Source organism: Dasypus novemcinctus, chromosome 6, assembly GCF_030445035.2.
Source record: "Dasypus novemcinctus isolate mDasNov1 chromosome 6, mDasNov1.1.hap2, whole genome shotgun sequence".
Taxonomy (NCBI): Eukaryota; Metazoa; Chordata; class Mammalia; order Cingulata; family Dasypodidae; genus Dasypus; species Dasypus novemcinctus.
In genome coordinates this window covers 56,277,084-56,294,870 of record NC_080678.1, presented here as the reverse complement: position 1 = coordinate 56,294,870, position 17,787 = coordinate 56,277,084, and the positions used below count along the sequence as shown (strand labels likewise).

Here is a 17,787-nt window from a genome sequence, read left to right as displayed (position 1 = left end):
CACAGTCCTGGAGGCCTGAAGCCTGAAATCAAGATATCAGCAGAGCCATGGTCCATCTGAAGGCTCTAGGGGAAGAAGGAACCTTGCTTGCCTCTGCCAGCTTCTGGTGGTTGCCAGCTTCCTAGGCTTGTGGCTACATAACTTCAATCCCTACCACTTTTTTTCAAATCACCTTCTCCTCTGTGTGTCTTATCAATGGATTCAGGGTCCATCATGATGGAACAATTTGCTCATCTCAGGATCCTCAAATGAATTACATCTGCAAAGACCCTTTTCCTGAATCAGGCGATATTCGCAGGTTCCAGGGATTAGGACATGGGCATATTTTTTTGTGGGGTCGCCATTCAACCTGCTATAATAGCAGTTTAAGTGTAGGCAAAAATGCTATGTATGAAATAAAAGAGTGTGATGTGCTGCAGCTATTTTGTAAAGGATTGGTACTTTATGCCTAAACAGATCATTACCTGAACGTCTGGCTATTCTTAATCAGACCAAGTCTATGCCAGCAACCCTATAAGTAGATAAGGCCCAATGGCCCCCTCTTGGGCAGTCTGAGGCAACAGGCACTGCATGGGGTTGAAGCTTTGGCATTCACTAAGATCACTGAGGTTTCTGGAATACCAGACACAGCAGGAACATGCCCACCACCCTTACTGAGCACAACAGACCAGAGAGGTAACTAAACCTAAGTTCTCCTGTTTTGCAACAGATCTCCCTTTCTTTCCTTTCCTGGGTTTGGATGGACAGGAAGCATTATTAATTTTGCTGATGATATTTTATCCATATCTTATGATTCCGTATACTTGGTCCTTTCTGTGACACGCCTACTAACAAAAACAACAACAAAAGCTGCTCTTCATTTACCTGTGGGAGAAAAAAGTACCTGTTAGCCAGATTAGCCACATTAACAATTAAGGATCCAACATATTTCTGGTCACCTAAGCTTTAAAAGTATATCCTTCAGGACAACCAGCAAGATGGCAGTGGAGTAAGGAACTCCTAGAGTCAGCTCCTCCTACAGGGCAATTAGTAAACACCCAGTGCTATCTGGAACTCCAGGAGACCAGAAGAGTATCCTGCCACATCCTTGAAGGAATGGAAGGAAGAGACTGCTCATCTGCAAAGAAGATTTGAAAGTAAGTGCTCCATGCCACAGAGGCCAGTGCCCATCCATCACTAGAGACACAAGCCACCTCGGGAGCTGTTCCACAGCTGGAATTGAAAGCTCCTCTTCCCAAAAACGGGGGAGGAAGAGACGGTTGGGCACCAACTTCAGCTACTGATGAGTAAATTCAACAGGCTAAAGTATAATCCTGAGAACAGCTAAAGTTTCTGTCCAAGTCAGAAAGAGGCTGGAAACCACCATTTTAACTCCGTGCCTGGCATGAGGGAAAGCAGGGTAAACTGAAAATCACAGTGCTGGTAGGGACTGGTTTCTTTCCATCCAGGTCAGATTGCAGCTCTAGCCTAGGCTCCAGCCACACCTCCAGCAGGGAGGAAGCTGGGGGGACCTGAGCCAGCCTCTCCAGGAAATTAACAGCTAAGCCATGGAGGCCAGTGGTCATCCTACTTTGGCAGAGCAAACCGCCCCAGGAGCTATTCTGTGGCTGGAATTTGAAGCTCCATTTCCCAGAAGCAGGGGAGGTAGAGATGGTTGGCCACCAATTTTGGCTACTGATTAGTAAATTTGACAACCCTAAGAACAGCTAAAGTTTGAACTTGTCAAAGTCCAAAAGAGGCTGGTGGATGCCATTTTGACTCCACCTCCAGCCTGAGGGGAAGCCAGGCTGATTGAAAATCACAGCAATGGTAGGAACGATTTCTTTCACCCAGATCAGCCTGCAGCCCTAGCCTAGGCTTCAGCCCCACCTCTGGCAGAGAGGAGGCTGGCAGGCCCTGCACCAGCCTATTCAGGTAACTGCAGGTACATTTGGCTGGCACAGACTGAATAAATGGAAGTCTACCAGGGCAACTGCTGTCATCTTGAGTCCACACTGTATAGATTGCTGCCCACACCTGCAGCTCCTTCCATGCCCCAGGCAGGGGAAAAAGAGGTGTGAAGCTTCATCAGTCTCTCTTGGCAACTACAGTCTAGGCCTGCAAGACTTGGATTATTCCATGATTCTAATGTTGGCAAAGGGGAGAGTTGGAAGAAGCTTCATTGGTCCCTGGGGCAATGAGGGCAGCTTGAGCCTCCTTAGTTTATAACACCAACTATATCCTTGGCTCCTACTGCAAAACCAGTAAGGGAGAGAGGGCAGGAAGCCCTAAACTAAAGGGAAACACTGCACCCAGAATAAATACTCTAGCAAGCCAGATGCCATGACACCAACAAAAAATTATAATCCATCCAAAGAAACAGGAAGATATGGCCCAGTTAAAGGAACAAGATAAGCCTCCAGATGACATAAAGGAGTTGAGACAACTAATCATAGATGTTCAAACAAATTTCCTTAATAAATTCAATGAGATGGCTAAAGAGATTAAGATTAAAGATATTAAGACAACATTTGATGAACACAAAGAAGAATTTGAAAGCATACATAGAAAAAGCAGATCTTATGGGAATGAAAGGTGCAATAAATGAAATTTAAAAAAACATTGGAATCATATAATAGCAGATTTGATGAGGCAGAAAAAAGGATTGGTGAGCTTGAAGAAATGGCCTCTGAAAGTGGACATATAAAATAGCAGATGAAGAATGGAAAAAATTGAACAAGGTCTCAGGAAAATAAATGACAGCAAAAGACATACAAACAAATGTGTCATGGGTGTCCCAGAAGGAGAAGAGAAGAGAAAAGGGACAGAAGGAATATTTGAAGAAATAATGGTAGAAAATTTCCCAACCCAATTGAAGGACATAGATATCCATGTCCAAGAAGCACAATGTACTCCCACCCAAAAAATCCAAATAGACAAACTCTGATGCACATACTAATGAAAATGTCAAATGCCAAAGACAAAAAGAGAATTCTGAGAACAGCAAGAGAAAAGCAATGCATAATGTATAAGGGATACCCAATAAGATTAAGTGATTTCTCACCAGAAACCATGGAGGCAAGAAGACAGTGGCCTGCTATATTTAAGATACTACAAGAGAAAAACTTTCAACCAAGAATCTTATATCTGGTAAGATTGTCTTTAAAAAATGAGGGCAAGTTTAGACCATTCACTGAAAAACAGAAACTGAGAGAATTTCCAACCAAGAGACTGGATTTTCAGGAAATACTAAAGGGTGTACTAGAGTCTGAAAGAAAAGACAGCAGAGAGAGAAATGGAAGAGAGTCTAGAAATGAAGATTATGTCAATAAAAGTAACAAAGTGTCAAAAGAGTGGTGAAAATAAATGACAGATAAAACTCAAATAGGAATAAACTTAACCAATGATGTAAAGCACTTGTATTCAGAAACTTGCAACTCAATATTAAAAGAAATTAAAAGGCCTAAATAATTGGAAGAACATTCTCTTTTTAGGCTCAACACTCTACCATCCTTCCTCATAAGTAGCTAACTCTTCATAAGGATAAGACTTCTGGAGAGAAAAGCTTTATCTGTCTTTCATTTACTTATGCTCTGTATGAAACAGCCATTCAAACATTCAGTGAAGCTCCAAAGACTGAAGGTGGCCTGCCCATAGGAAGAATGACAGTGCACTATTCCCTAATATCTCATCTTGATTTCTGCCAACACTACCTTATTCAACACACTGTTTTTAAAACCATCTTAAATTGAAGGATGGGGGACAGGAATTAGAGGCCCGAAAGAAAAAAGGAGTTTCCAGGAAGCATGTAATTTTATATCAGATGGTAACTTTCAAAACCAACGTATGGCCCCGCCGCCTGTCCCTTTTCGGTGTCTTGGTTGGGGCCCGCTTCCTCCGCTGGCTTCCCCCGCCATCGCCGCAGTGCTGCCGGCCGCCTCGGGTCCTCCGGCCCTGAGAAGCAGCCGCCTTATTCGGTATCCATCGCGGGCCCAGCGCGCAGCCACGGCGGACGGCGGCGGCGGGGGAAACGGGGCGGCGGGCGGCGGCGGAGAGGGCCAGGTCTCAGCGGGGGCCGCGACGCACGCAACTGGGAGCTGCGGGAGCAGCGGCCCCATCAACCCGGCCTCGCTGCCCGCCGGCGACCCGCAGCTCACCGCCCTCTTCGTGGAACAACTCAAGAGCCGGGGGCCTGTTTGACAGCTTCCACGGGGACTGCCTGGCCGACGTGGATACCAAGCCAGTTTACAAAACCTGAGGCAGAAGGTGGATAATTTTGTGTCAACACATCTGTACAAGCAGGAATGGAATCCTACGATGAACAAAAACCGGTTGTGAAATGGGCTGAGGCAGAGTGTGGTCCAAGTCAGGGATGTTGGAAGCTGGAGTAGACAGAATTATTTTTCAGGTGGTGGATCCAAAACTAAGCCACTTCTTCAGACCACAGATAGAACGAGCCATTCATGAGTTCCTGGCTGCCCAGAAGAAAGAAGCTGTGCCAGCACACCTTCCAGAGCCTGAAAGCCAAGACCCGCCTGCTCCTTCCCAGGATGCATCCTAAAAATCCGCTTGACATCTGTTGAAAACTCCATTTAATTAATGGTGAAAAATGGATTCAGTTTACATATGAGTGCAACTGCAAATGAAGGTAGCCAAGGTCTGCACTGATTTCAAGATTTCAGCCTTGACTGCGGGATGGTGTCTAGATTGACCAGGGAACAAACGTAGCAGTGGGAGAGTTGACTATGCCCCCTGCATTGTCCTGCCATCTGACCAGCCTATCATAGGAGGTGTTACCCAGTAGACACTACAGAGACATTACAAAAAAACACTATAGTAGTTTGAGGTTTACCTGAAACAAGCCTTGATACTTGAACTTGGAGACTGCATATGGAATTTAGGATCTGTGTTCTGGGATAAACAAAAGCTACATGAAGGAACGTAAGCAGTTTGGACTCAGACGCCATTTCAAAGAAAGACTGTAAAAGTTAGCTGGGAGTGTGTATTTGGCAGAGTTTATTTGCTGTTGTCTCTCAAAGTTGCAAACTAGAATGTACAAACTATTGGCCTTGAGTAGCTGTAAAAGCTTTGGGACCTTGAACATGAATCTTTTTGCCAGTTTCCTTTCCCCTGTAAGAGGAAGAAAACCAGGGACCCTAGAATGAGTGATGAAACTCAGGCAAAGTATAGGGAAAACATTGCAGGCTCTCTATCTAGGGCTTCTTCCTTTCCTGCAAGGGCTAGTGAGTGTTGGTTCGGTATTTATTTTATTGTTTCTGTGAGTTTTTTTAGAAAAGTTAATTATCATTAAATGACTTAATTTTTTTTTAATAAAACCATTTGATACTCTTTAAAAATAAAACAAACCACTGTAGCAAATCACTGAAAATATATATGGCCGTTTCAAAGGTATTTCTTTAAAGGAATTGGAAATAGAGTTTTCTTAATAGCCAGGATTTCTGTTAATGAAACATCTGTGTTGCTTCCTTATGTTTTCTTCCACATCTCCGGAAATTCTGAGAATTAACTAATTTAAGCTTCACCAGGGTGTTCTGTTTACAAATTGTAACTAAACTACATAACATAAAGCTGCTCTTTGGTTGGAAACTGTTCCTATTTCATGATTCCTTAAGTCAGAAGCTTGATAGAAATCCCATAACAGTAAGAGTTTTAAAAAATAGACAATGGAAGGAGCCACTTCCATTCTCTTTTGTTTATGTAATAGTTACTGTTACTTCTCCTGATTAGGTGGCTTTTATAAAGAGAATACTTTTTAAAATTCAGGGAACCATGGTAATAGATCCCAAATCACTAAATGTTTGATCTGTTCTAAGGCAAGGCATTCTATTCTCTCCATGTTTCCAAACCATTTTATGTGAAATCTAAGAGTGCTGTTAATGCTCTGAATTGTGAAAAAAATTGGCCTGACTAGGCTTGTCTTGTGTTTGCATTTATGCTACATATATGCTGACACATGGCCTGTCAGCATTTTCCAGCTTTCTTAGATAATAAGGGCATGTTCTATTTATTTGGGCCCAGGAGTAATAGTAAAATACACTGTGGTATGACCAGTGCTATTAACACTTCTTTAGAAACTAATTTCATGGAAATGGACAGAGACTGACTTTGTTGAAGTTAATTACTTAACATTTGCCACATCTGAAAGAACATTGACTGAAAGTGTTGCTTTATTGAACAAGGCATGCAATGTGAGGTTATGGATTTTTCTGATATTGGCACTGCTTATAACTGTAATAGATTTAAGGTGGGTACAACAACTTTCAAACTGAGACTTTCATGTAAATGCTTACATGGTCTACTACATGTTTGTTGGTTTTTCTGTTTTCAGTCAATGGGACTGTGAATTTATATCCCATACTCTCCTCAATTCCTTGGGTTCTTGAACATGATAATTCCTGCTGTGATTACAGTGCTGTCTACAGCAGTTGCAAATCCTTCCTCTGGAAATACTCTCAGCTAAACATTATAGGATGGCCTAGGGTAAAGAGCACATGAGGCACTGTGGTGAAAAACTTGGGCTTTCATGCTAGGTGACTTAGTTTTGAATCTAGCCTTCCCCTCACTAAGTGTGTGCCTTCTCAGACAAGTTACCTACACCTCCTGCATTGCCATTTCCACATTTATTATGTGAGGTCTTCGTTCACCACGCTATCTCCTTCCCTAACACCAATAAATCTCCCTTATTTTGTTTTCTTTTTCTTCATAGTTCTTCTTATACTTTGGCACAGTGTGTGTGTGTTCACTCACTGACTCCCTTCACTGGAATTGAAGCCTCATGAATGCTGAAACTTTGCTTATTCACTCAAAACCTAAAGGAGTGTCTGGCATATAGCAAGTCCATCTGTTTAAACTGATGGAGGCAGAGATGAATGAATGAATGAATGAATGAATGAATGAATGAATGGAAAATGAGATGGAGGCTGAACGGGCAACATGGCAATTCCTCTGTGAAGCTCCTGGAAGACTGACAAGATTAAGGAGAGAAAAAAACAATGGAAGCATATCATTAGACTAAAGGAAACAATCCAAGAATAGAAGGAAAAGGAGTCTGATAATTTATGGAAAGGAAAAAGAGAGAGGTGGCATTAAAATAGTTTGATGAAAGTATATAGACTAGTGAGTTTCTCAAATGCAGATCATGAGAAAAACAGTGTGCCAAATTGAACTGAAGTAGAGGCTCGTTGGAAGAGATGGCACTATGCCCAGCTGATGACTCGAGGCAGGCCACATCAATCCTAAAGGATTCTGTCATGTCCTAAACAAATAGAACATTATGATCTCCTTTGTGGATATACAATTAAAGACAAATGTTAACAGGGTGATGAGCGACGGAAGCTGCTGATCTAGCCTCCATGCAATGCTGACACATTACGCAGGTGGTAATATTCACACAATGAATAGATGTGAAATATTTTAATGCATGAATGAACAGTAAGGAAAATGCATAGGGCCAGATGCTCTTGGCAACTGTGAAAGAGGAAGTGTCCAGCGTCAAAGACAACCTTGCTCCTTGGCATAAGATCTGCTGTAATCTTGGCTGCTTTGAGATTTGGAGGGATGGTTGGTAATACGGTTCCCTTCATCTGCATTTTAAAAAGACTAATTCACCAGGAAATAATTATGTAACAAGAATTTACTGACCTTTCAGCCTCCTGCTCATTTGAAACTCTTTACAAAGCTTTGACTTTGGTAGCTCCATATATTATGGTAATCAGAATGCTCAAATATATTGCTGCACACTGTAAATTTGGGCAATATCTGTGCCACAGTCATTAGCACCATGTTCCTGAAAATTTTGAAGAGGAGAAAGGAAACTATGCATCTAACACTTCACATTCCCTCAGCCCCCCTCTAAGCCTTCCCCACATATCATCAGAACAGATGGCAGAGATGCATTAGTTGTCTCATGTTTTGTTTTGAAATGTTTCATTGTAAAGTAAACAATTCTGCAGTAGAATTTTTATTTGTTAGTGCATGAAACTAGGCCTAAAGTTAAATGCTCTTAACCCACTACTTCCCAAACAAAAGTTAAAAAAAAAAAGATTCATCAAATTAAATAAAAATAAAACACAGAGTCAAAAGGAACTAATAAAGTTAAAACTTCACATGAAATTCCATCTTTGTCATAATGTTTCAGTACATCTAGTCTTCCCACTTAACCTATAATTTGATGTTTTCATGGTGCTGCATTTAGTTTTTTTGTTTGTTTTTTGAGGTACTGGGGTCTTGGGATTGAACCCAGGATCTCATATGTGGGAAGTCAGCACTCAACCACTGAGCCACATTGGCTTTCCCAAGTTGGTTTTTTCATTTGTTTTGCTTATTGTTTGTTTTTGTTTTCTCTGGAGCTACCAGAATGGAACCCAGGACCTCCCATGTGAGAGGCGGGCACTGAACAGCTTGAACTACACCAGGTCCCTGCATTTAATTTTGTATTGCACTGCAATATGCTGAAAGTGGTTTAGAACAAGTCAATCTAGTAACAATTATTTATTGATTATTGCACCGCAAGTGAGGCACAAAGCTAGGTATAAAAATATAAGACAAGGTCATTGCTCTGAAGGGATTCAGAATCTAAGTATTTTTCTTGTAAAATGATAACTAAGAAATGATATCATTTCTTTTAAATGATAACTTAGCATTTGCTAAGTGACAGCTAATTGGCTTATACTATAACTGGTATAGGAGGTCAAGGAAGTGATTTACACTTAGAGTAGAAAAGGAGATGCTCATGTGGGGTGTGAGCAGAAGATTCAGAAAAATAGAGGGAGGAGAAGGCACTCCACCAAAAAAGGACAGTGTAAAGGCACAGAAAACACAAGGTATGTTTGCAGACAAAAACTATAGCAAAAATGATAAACCTAGATAGGTGGGAAGTTCTAGAGTAGGATATATGAGAGCATCCCTGGAAATGTGAAATGTTCAGAATTATTCTAAAACTATTTGGAAATTTACTCTGTTGCTGAACAGAGTGTTGGAATACCACATTTTGAATGTGATGCATGCATTCATCCATTTATTCATTCATTTGGTTATGTGGCAGTTCATTGAGCATTTCTGGGTATATATTAGGTACTATAGATCTAATGAAGTTAGGATATGGTCCTTTTCCCTCAAGGAGATGATAATCTAATGTGGAATAGAGAAAAACATGTGGATTACAATCCACATTGAAAATCAGAGCCATGTCAAAATTGGGGCATCTTCAACAGTTTCCAAAAACTGTTTCAGTGAAGTGGGCTCATGTACACAGTGAGGAAGCACAGAAGGCACATCAGGAAGGGACTCAATGTCATTTATATCTTTAATACCACAAACATAGGACAACTGTATTTACAATTTATGGGGTATGGATTACACTATTCCCTCTTTCTTTTGCTATTGGAAAAAGAAAAGGAAGAGATCAAGGAAAACATTACCATAGGATGTCAGATCACTGAATAAACAGGTGCTAATTGCTAGCTAAATCACAGCCAGCACTTAGAGAATACAATATTAGGCTGGTGCAAAAGTAATTGCGGTTTTGCATTGTTGAAATTTGCCATTTGATACTGGCATACATTTTAAAATAAATGTGGTCAAGTTATACATCATTTTAATATGCATTTCTTGCTTTATATTTTTTGCTAATGATATTACTTGCTGTTTACTTTATATTTATTTTAGACTATGGAAATGATGTTAGACAAAAAGCAAATTCAAGCGATTTTCTTTTGAGTTCAAAATTTATTATAAAGCAGTGGACATAACTGGCAACATCAATGACACATTTGGCCAGGAACTGCTAATGAATATGCAGAGTATTGGTGGTTGAAGAAGCTTTGCAAAGGAGACAAGAGCCTTGAAAATGAGGAGCATAGTGGCCGGCCATCGGAAGTTGACAACGACCAATTGAGAGCAATTCATCAAAGCTGATCCTCTTAAAACTACATGAGAATTTGCCGAACAACTTGATGTCAACCATTCTATGGTTGTTTGGCATTTGAAGTAAATTGGAAAGGTGTAAAAGCTTGATAAGTGGGTGTCTCATGAGCTGACCAAAAATTTAAAAAATTGTCTTCAAGTGTCATCCTCTCTTATTCTATGCAACAGCAACGAATCATTTCTTGGATTGTTATGTGAGATGAAAAGTGGATTTTGTACTACAACTGGCAATGACCAGCTCAGTGGTTGGACCAAGAAGAAACTCTAAAATACTTCCCAAAGTCAAATTTGCAAGAAAAAAATGTCATGGTCATTGTTCGGTGGTCTGCTACTGGTTTGATCTGAATCCCGGTGAAGCCATAAAATCTGAGAAGTATGCTCAGCGAATCTATAAGATGCACTGAAAACTTCAATGCCTGCAGCCAGCATTGGTCAACAGAAAGGACCCAGTTCTCCACAACAACACTTGACTGCATGTCGCACAGCCAACACTGCAAAAGTTGAATAAACTGGGCTATGAAGTTTCACCTCATCCACCATATTCACCTGACCTCTCACCAACCATCTACCACTTCTTCAAGCATCTTAACAACTTTTTGCAGGGAAAATGCTTCCACAACCAGCAGGAGGCAGAAAATGCTTTCCAAGAGTTCATTGAATCCCGAAGCATAGACATTTACACTACAGGAATATACAAACTTGTTTTTCATTGGCAAAAATGTGTTGATTGTGATGGTTCCTATTTTGATTAATAAAGATGTGTTTGAACTTGGAGGTGTCCTGAGTGGTGCTGCAGGGACAATTCCCGGACATTGTATGTCCTCCCATGGCCCACTGGATGGAACATGGGAGAGTGTGGGCTATGGTGTGGACCACAGGCCATGGGGTGCAGCGATGCCCAGAGATGTACTCACCAGATGCAATGGATGTGTCATGATGATGGGGGAGAGTGTTACTGTGGGGGGGAGTAGTGGGGTGGGGGCGGTGGGGGTGAATGGGGATCTCATATTTTTTGAATGTAATATTTTTTAAAAAATGAATAAATAAAATTAAAAAAAAAAGAGATGTGTTTGAGCCTAGTTATAATGATTTAAGATTCACAGTCCAAAACTGCAATTCCTTTTGCACCAACCTAATATTAGCCTTACACTGTTCCACTTGATTTATACGTATTAACTCCATCATCACAATACCACCATGAAATCGATACTAATATTATCCCTTCTTTATCTAAAAAGGTCCTTCCTTTTTAGATAAAATTGTTCAACTCAGTAAGTGGAATGGCCAGAATTCAAGCTCAGCCCTGCTCTTCATCAGCGTGCCACAGTGCTTCTTGTACATGGGAAGAGTCCAAGGATGGTGGTAGTGTGGGGAAGTGGGGACCCTCCAGAAAGGGAGTAAATAAAGACCAGTCAAATCTGTGCAAAGGAGTGTAGCAAATCAATTCAAAGAATCAACGTTTTCTCATTTTTTAAAAAACACTGTGATTAGAATTAAATGTAAACAGAGACTGGTTTCTGTTAGGGAGCTATTAAAAACAATATTTAATATTGATGGAGCATGTATATATGGGTGATCCTCCATACAGGTACATTATTAACCCCATTTTAAAAAAGGAAAGAGAAGACAGTTAAATAAAGAGAGGCTTGTTTAAACTTTATCCCAATTCACATAGTTAGCAAGGACTAGAACACAGGTGTGTCTGACCAATCTTTACCACCACACTATAAATTAACTATGCCTATACTGACCTCCAGGTTATTATCAGCCTTGAGGATTCCCTGGGTTCTCTTTTCTTCAAAATCTGTTAGGAGGCCAAAAGCTTTGCTGTGCTGGAGTGGAGTCAGGACCGTGGCAATGAGGCTGTCATCCTTTGACAGGGTGGCTGTCTATGTCATTTTAGAACCAGAAGAACTATTTGGAATTTGGATAACCCAAGCCCCTGCTTCCATCATAAGTTTGGAAAACTGTGAGTTTCTTTCCAATATCTAATACTTAATATTTACATATTAACTGCTCTTTCTCTTGAAGTAAGATATTTTATTTACCCAACACATTTCAAGTTAAAAACTAATAGAAGCATGGGGAAACAGCTGTGGTTCAATCAGATGAGCTCCTGTCTACCATATGGGAGGCCCTTGGTTCACATCCAGAGAGCTCCTTGTGAAGGCAGGCTTGCCCACACGCTCTGGAGCACCGCCCAGCCCCCAGATGCCACAGAGAGCCAACTCAGCAAGGTGACACAACAAAAAGACAGAGAAAAGCGAGAACACAGAAGAGCCCACAGAGAATGGGCACAGAGAGTAGATAGCAAGCAAGTTGCAAGGGAGGGAGGGGAAATAAATAAAGACACAGAAGAATGTACACTGAATGGACACAGAGAGCACACAGCACACAAAAAGCCACAAAGGAGGGGAAATTAAAAAAAAAAAAAAACTAATAGAAGCAGAACTGAAAATTGTAGATCATTTCAAGTTCCAAAAATTGAAAATCATTATCAACTGAAGGATAGGAGTTGGAGAATGTGTTAAGTTTCTGAATGCTCAATAAGAACTTATTTATTGCTTGATTCAGATAAAGGAAAACACCAACAAAAGAACAGAAAGAAATTAGTAATATTCTTAAACTTATTAAGGGGAAAGAAGAAGAAAAAAGTGTTTTAGATGTCTTCATTACACCCATCATGTCACATATTTCACAGTAACACATTTGGTACTCACAAAGACCCATGAATTATGACCCATTTTTTAACATGAACAAGAGAATTTCAGCTTAACTAAATAAGTTCCTCCCAGGTCACACAGGTAACAGTGGCTGAGGTGACTCAGACACATATATGCTCTTTTTAATCAGGTTGCTTCTACTAGGAGATAGGATAGAAACCAACTCTTGGTTTCTCCCAGAACTGATATAAAGGCTACATATATCTGGAAAGACAGGAAAAGAAATAGAGGTTTAAAGGCAGAAATAATGCAAATCAAGAAGGGCAAAAACTGTTGCTAGAGTCAGACAGACCTGTATATGATATGTGAAGTAAAGTATTTGACTTCTGACCTTAATTTTCATATTACCTCTATTTCTCTCTTTTGCTATTTCTTAATCTCTATTTCTTAAAATAAGTATGATACTGATTTTACCAGGAAAAGGGCTAAAACTGTTACTACTACTAAGAAAACAGTTTTGCATTCCTCTGAATAGCTTTATAAAGTGACACCCCCCCCCGCCCAATGTTAAATATTTAGCTATAATGCCACTTGTATTCATTTAGCCTTCTTAAATACTGTCTTTTGCTATATATTTACTAGTTTAAATTTGGTTCTGTTATTGACACTCCACTTAGGCTTCCAAATGGCTTAACTGTGTCTAGGAGCACAATTAAAGAATAATATGACTGAGATTGATAATATTGTCCATGTGATTTTGACCCTTAGAGAGGATGGTAGGGAGGATATTATCTTTTCTACTTGGAGCCATTCTCAGAGGACAGTTACAAATGTGTAAACAAATGTGAAAGAGAAATAAAGGGGACAGCCAGATTGCCAGAGATCCATTTCTTTACCCCTGGGGTATGTGGCTATTACAGAACCGGGGCAAATGCCAAGAGCACTGAATTCAAAGGGAGGCTCCCTGAGGTGAGTCATCTATTTAGGACAACATCAGAAGAATGTCGGGTCAGATCCTACTGGTGAAGAGGTTATACCAAGAGCATTTGCTAGTCATTTTGAGAATTACATTAATTTACAACAGCCTGAGTGCGAAGTGGCAAAGTGTCATTAAAGGCTAAGGCAGGCTTTATTCCTATTCAACTTGGAAAGGGCAGCTCGCCCTGCATCTTTTCCCTTTAACCACACTTGTAAACATGGATGGCAGCAACAACAGATTCGAAAGGTAAGGGATAAATATCTATTTTACTAGGTAATTTACTAAAATAATGCCACGATTCATCAGTCTGCTCATCTAGCAAGAACTGGCTTAAAGAGGCTTCCTTAAAAAATCAGAGACCAAATTCACCATTCCGTGTATTGAGGCAAAGTGGCACAGTAGAAAAGCATTCATGCTCTGAGATCAGAGAACCTCTGGAGACTGGTTTGGCCACTTTCTAGCAGTGTAACCTTGGGCAAGTAACTGAATCTCTCTAAGTCTCAATTACTCATCTGTAAAGTGAGCATAATAATGGTATGTTTTAATAAAGTTGCTGTACAATTAAGATTATTTCTAGAAAATATCTGTAACATGAGCTCTGCTATACAAATGTTGATCATTACTGCTATATTTAAAAGTCATAAAAATGGATTCCTAGGCAATATAGTTCAAATTTCAGTTTCTTGAACAGGAATGTTGAATGAACTTGGAATTCAAGTTGATCGGTCTTCCCAGGGCTAGGAAGGACACGAGTGGCTGGAACAATTCATCAATCTGTTCTTTTATGGGCCGTGCCTTTGGTGTTACATGTGAGAAAACTTTGCCTAACCTCAAGCCACAAAGATGATTTTTCCTGTATTTTCTTTTAGAAATTTTATAATTTTAGGTTTTATATTTAGGTCCACTTTGAGTTAATTTTTATATAGTATGGGATATAGATCAAAGTTCATCTTTTTCTTGTCCTTCTTTTTTGCATATAGATATCTAATTACCTAATTGTTCCAGTACACTAGTTGAAAAGACTTTTTTCCTCCATTGCATTGTTTTTGCATTTATGTCAAAATCAATTGTCTATATATGTGTGGGACTATTTCTGACAATATATTTCATTTCATTGACCTACTTGTCTATCTTTATAACAATGCCACTCTGTTTGAGTATGACATTCTTGAAATTAGTAGTGTTGACCCTCAAAGTTCTTTTTCAAAATGCTTTTGCTATCCTAGTTTGTATTTTTACTTCTGAATTCTAGAATCAGTTTGTCAATTTCTACAAAAACCCTGCAGGCCATTTGAATAGAGCTGCATTGAATTTATAGAACAATGTGAGGAGAATATTTTTTTTCCATGAAAAAGGAATTCTCTTTCATTTCATTTAGGTCTTCTTTAATATCTTTCAGTGTTTTTTTACTTAGATGATACTTGGTATGATTACAGATTCTTTAGACATAACACAAAAACACTTACACACATAAATGGGAGAAGTCTTTATTATTTACAGCTCAAAATGAGAGAACTTTGTCACAGTCACATAGGGGATTGCCAACTTTGCATTCATGGGATAAGTTCCAATTGGATTTGATGTACTAATAATTTTGTTCAGAATTTTTGTTTTTATGTTCATAGGTCATACTGATCTGTAGTTTTTGTTGAAATGCCTTTGATTTTGGTATCAGAATAATGCTGGTCTTGTAGAATAAGTGGAAAGTATGCCTTCTACTTTAATTTTTTCTGGAAAAATTGAGTAGGATTGGTGTTACTTATTTCTTAAATATTTGGTAGAATTCCCCAGTGAAGCTATCTTGGCCTGGTGTTTTGTGAGACAGCTTTAAACTACAAATTTAATTTCTTTAGTAGTTTAGTATATATAGTGCTATTCAGGTGATTAATTTCTTCTTGAGTGAGTTTGGGTAGTTTGTGTTTTTCAAGATATTTGTCCATTTAAACTAAGTTGTCAAATTTACAGGCTTAAGTTGTTCGTAAAATTCTTTTCAATATCTATAGAATCTGTAATGATGCCACCTTTCATTGCTATTTGTAATCTGTGTCTTCTCTTATTTTTATCAAAAAGTTTATTGAAGTATATCATTCATACATGAACATACATAAACAGTAAGCATACAGTAAAAGTTGTGAACTTATAAAACAAACATGCATAACATCATACAGGGCTCCCATATATCACCCCACCAATAATAACCTGCATGCTGTGAAACATTTATAACAAATTTTGAAAGAGCATCATTAAAGTATTACTACTAACTATAGTTGATATCTGGCATTTGGTGTTTTTCCTCCTAATCTACCCATTTTTTTTTTGTTCATAAACCATATAATTTATCTAAAGTGTACAATCAGTATCATTTGATATAATCACAGACTTGTGCATTCATTACTTCAATCAATATTAGAGCATTTTCATTACTCCAAAAGAAAAAAGAAAAACAATAGGAAACCACTCATACCCATATTTTAGTGCTATAATTACACATTCTATGATGTGTTTTCACCATTTCTATTTATTTCCAAACATTACAAACAACTTTTTACCACTTCTGTACAGATTAAACCTCAGTTTTCCATTCTCTAACCATGTTTTATTTTCTGGTGACTTAAAGTCTAGGTATTAACTCCATGTGTTTATTCATTATATTTAGTTCATAAAAATGAAATCATACCATATTTGTCCTTTTGAGCAGGGCTTGCTTCACTCAACATAATGTCTGTCTTTTTAATAATGGCCATTCAAATATGTGTGAAATGAAATCTCATTGTAGTTTTGATTTACATTTCCCCAATAACCAATGATGTTGAATATTTTTTCATATGTATTTTTACCATTTGTATTTCTTCTTTAGAAAAATATCTATTCAGGTCTTTTACCCACTTTTTAATCAGGTCATTTGTATTTTTACTTTTGAGTTGTAGTATTTCTTTATATATTATGGATATTAGACCCTTGTTGGATGTGTGATTTCCAAATATTTTCTCCTATTGAGTAGGCTGCCTTTTTACCCTCTTCACAAAGTCTTTGAGGTGCAGAAGTATTTAATGTTGAAAAGGTCCCACTTATCTATTTCTTCTTGTGTTGCTCATGTTGTGGGGGGGTGAGATCCCTACCTAACAGCAGGACTTATAAATGTTTCCCTACATTATCTTCTACTTGTTTTATGGTTCTGGCTTTTATGTTTAGGTTTTTGATCCATTTTGAGTTGATTCTTGTATAGGGAGTGAGGTAGGGGGGTGGTTTTTCATTTCTCTGGTTACAGATATCCAGTTCTCCTGCACCAATTGTTGAAGAGACTGTTCTGTCCCAGAAAAGTGGACTCAGTAGGCTTGTCAAAAGCAGTTGACCATAGAGGTGAGGGCCTATTTCTGAACTCTCAATTAGCATCTGTTGTTCAATATGTTTATGTTTATGCCAATACAGTACTGTTTTGACCGCCTCAAGGTCAGAAAGTGTGAGTCCTCTGAATTTTTTCAGGAACCCTTTCCTTTCCAAGTAAATTTGTTAATTGACTCTTCTATTTCTGTAAAGTAGGCTGTTGAAATTTTTATTTGTATTGCATTGAATTTATGAATCAGTTTGAGTAGAACGGACATTTTCATGATGTTTAGTCTTCTAATCTATGAATACAGAATGTCCATCCATTTGTTTAGGTCTTCTTTGATTTCTTTTAGCAGTATTTTGTAATTTTCTGAATACAGATCCTTTACATTCCTGGTTAAATTAATACCTAGATATTTGAGTCTTTTTGTTGCTATTATAAGTGGAATTCTTTTCGTGATTTTCTCCTCAGATTGCTCATTGCTAGTGTATAGAAACACTACTGATTTTTGTGTGTTGATCATGTATCTCGCCACTTTGCTGAACTCATTTATTAGCTCTAATAGCTTTGTTGTAGATATTTCAGGATTTTCTAAATATAGGATAATGTCATCTGCAAATAGTGTGAGTTTTACTTCCCCTTTACTATTTGGTTGCCTTTTATGTTTTTTTGTTTTTTTTTCTTGCTAAGCTCTAGCTAGAACTTCTAACGCAATGTTGAACAGTGGTGACAGTGGGCATCTTTTCTTATTCCTGATCTTCGAGGAAAGCTTTCAACCTCTCTCCACTGAGTACAATTTTTGCTATGGGATTTTCATATATGTCCTTTATTATGTTGAGGAACTTTCCATCTATACCTATCTTTTGAAGTGCTTTTATCAAGAAAGGATGCTG

The 17,787-nt window shown here is 38.7% G+C and overlaps 1 protein-coding gene and 1 pseudogene across 1 annotated transcript in view; one reads left to right on the top strand and one right to left on the bottom strand.

Moving 5' to 3' along the window:
- RNLS (renalase, FAD dependent amine oxidase) overlaps positions 1-17,787 on the bottom strand; it is a 412,797-nt gene that overhangs the window by 177,106 nt on the left and 217,904 nt on the right. The window lies entirely within an intron of this gene.
- Positions 3,826-4,540, top strand: LOC139439163 (biorientation of chromosomes in cell division protein 1 pseudogene; annotated as a pseudogene).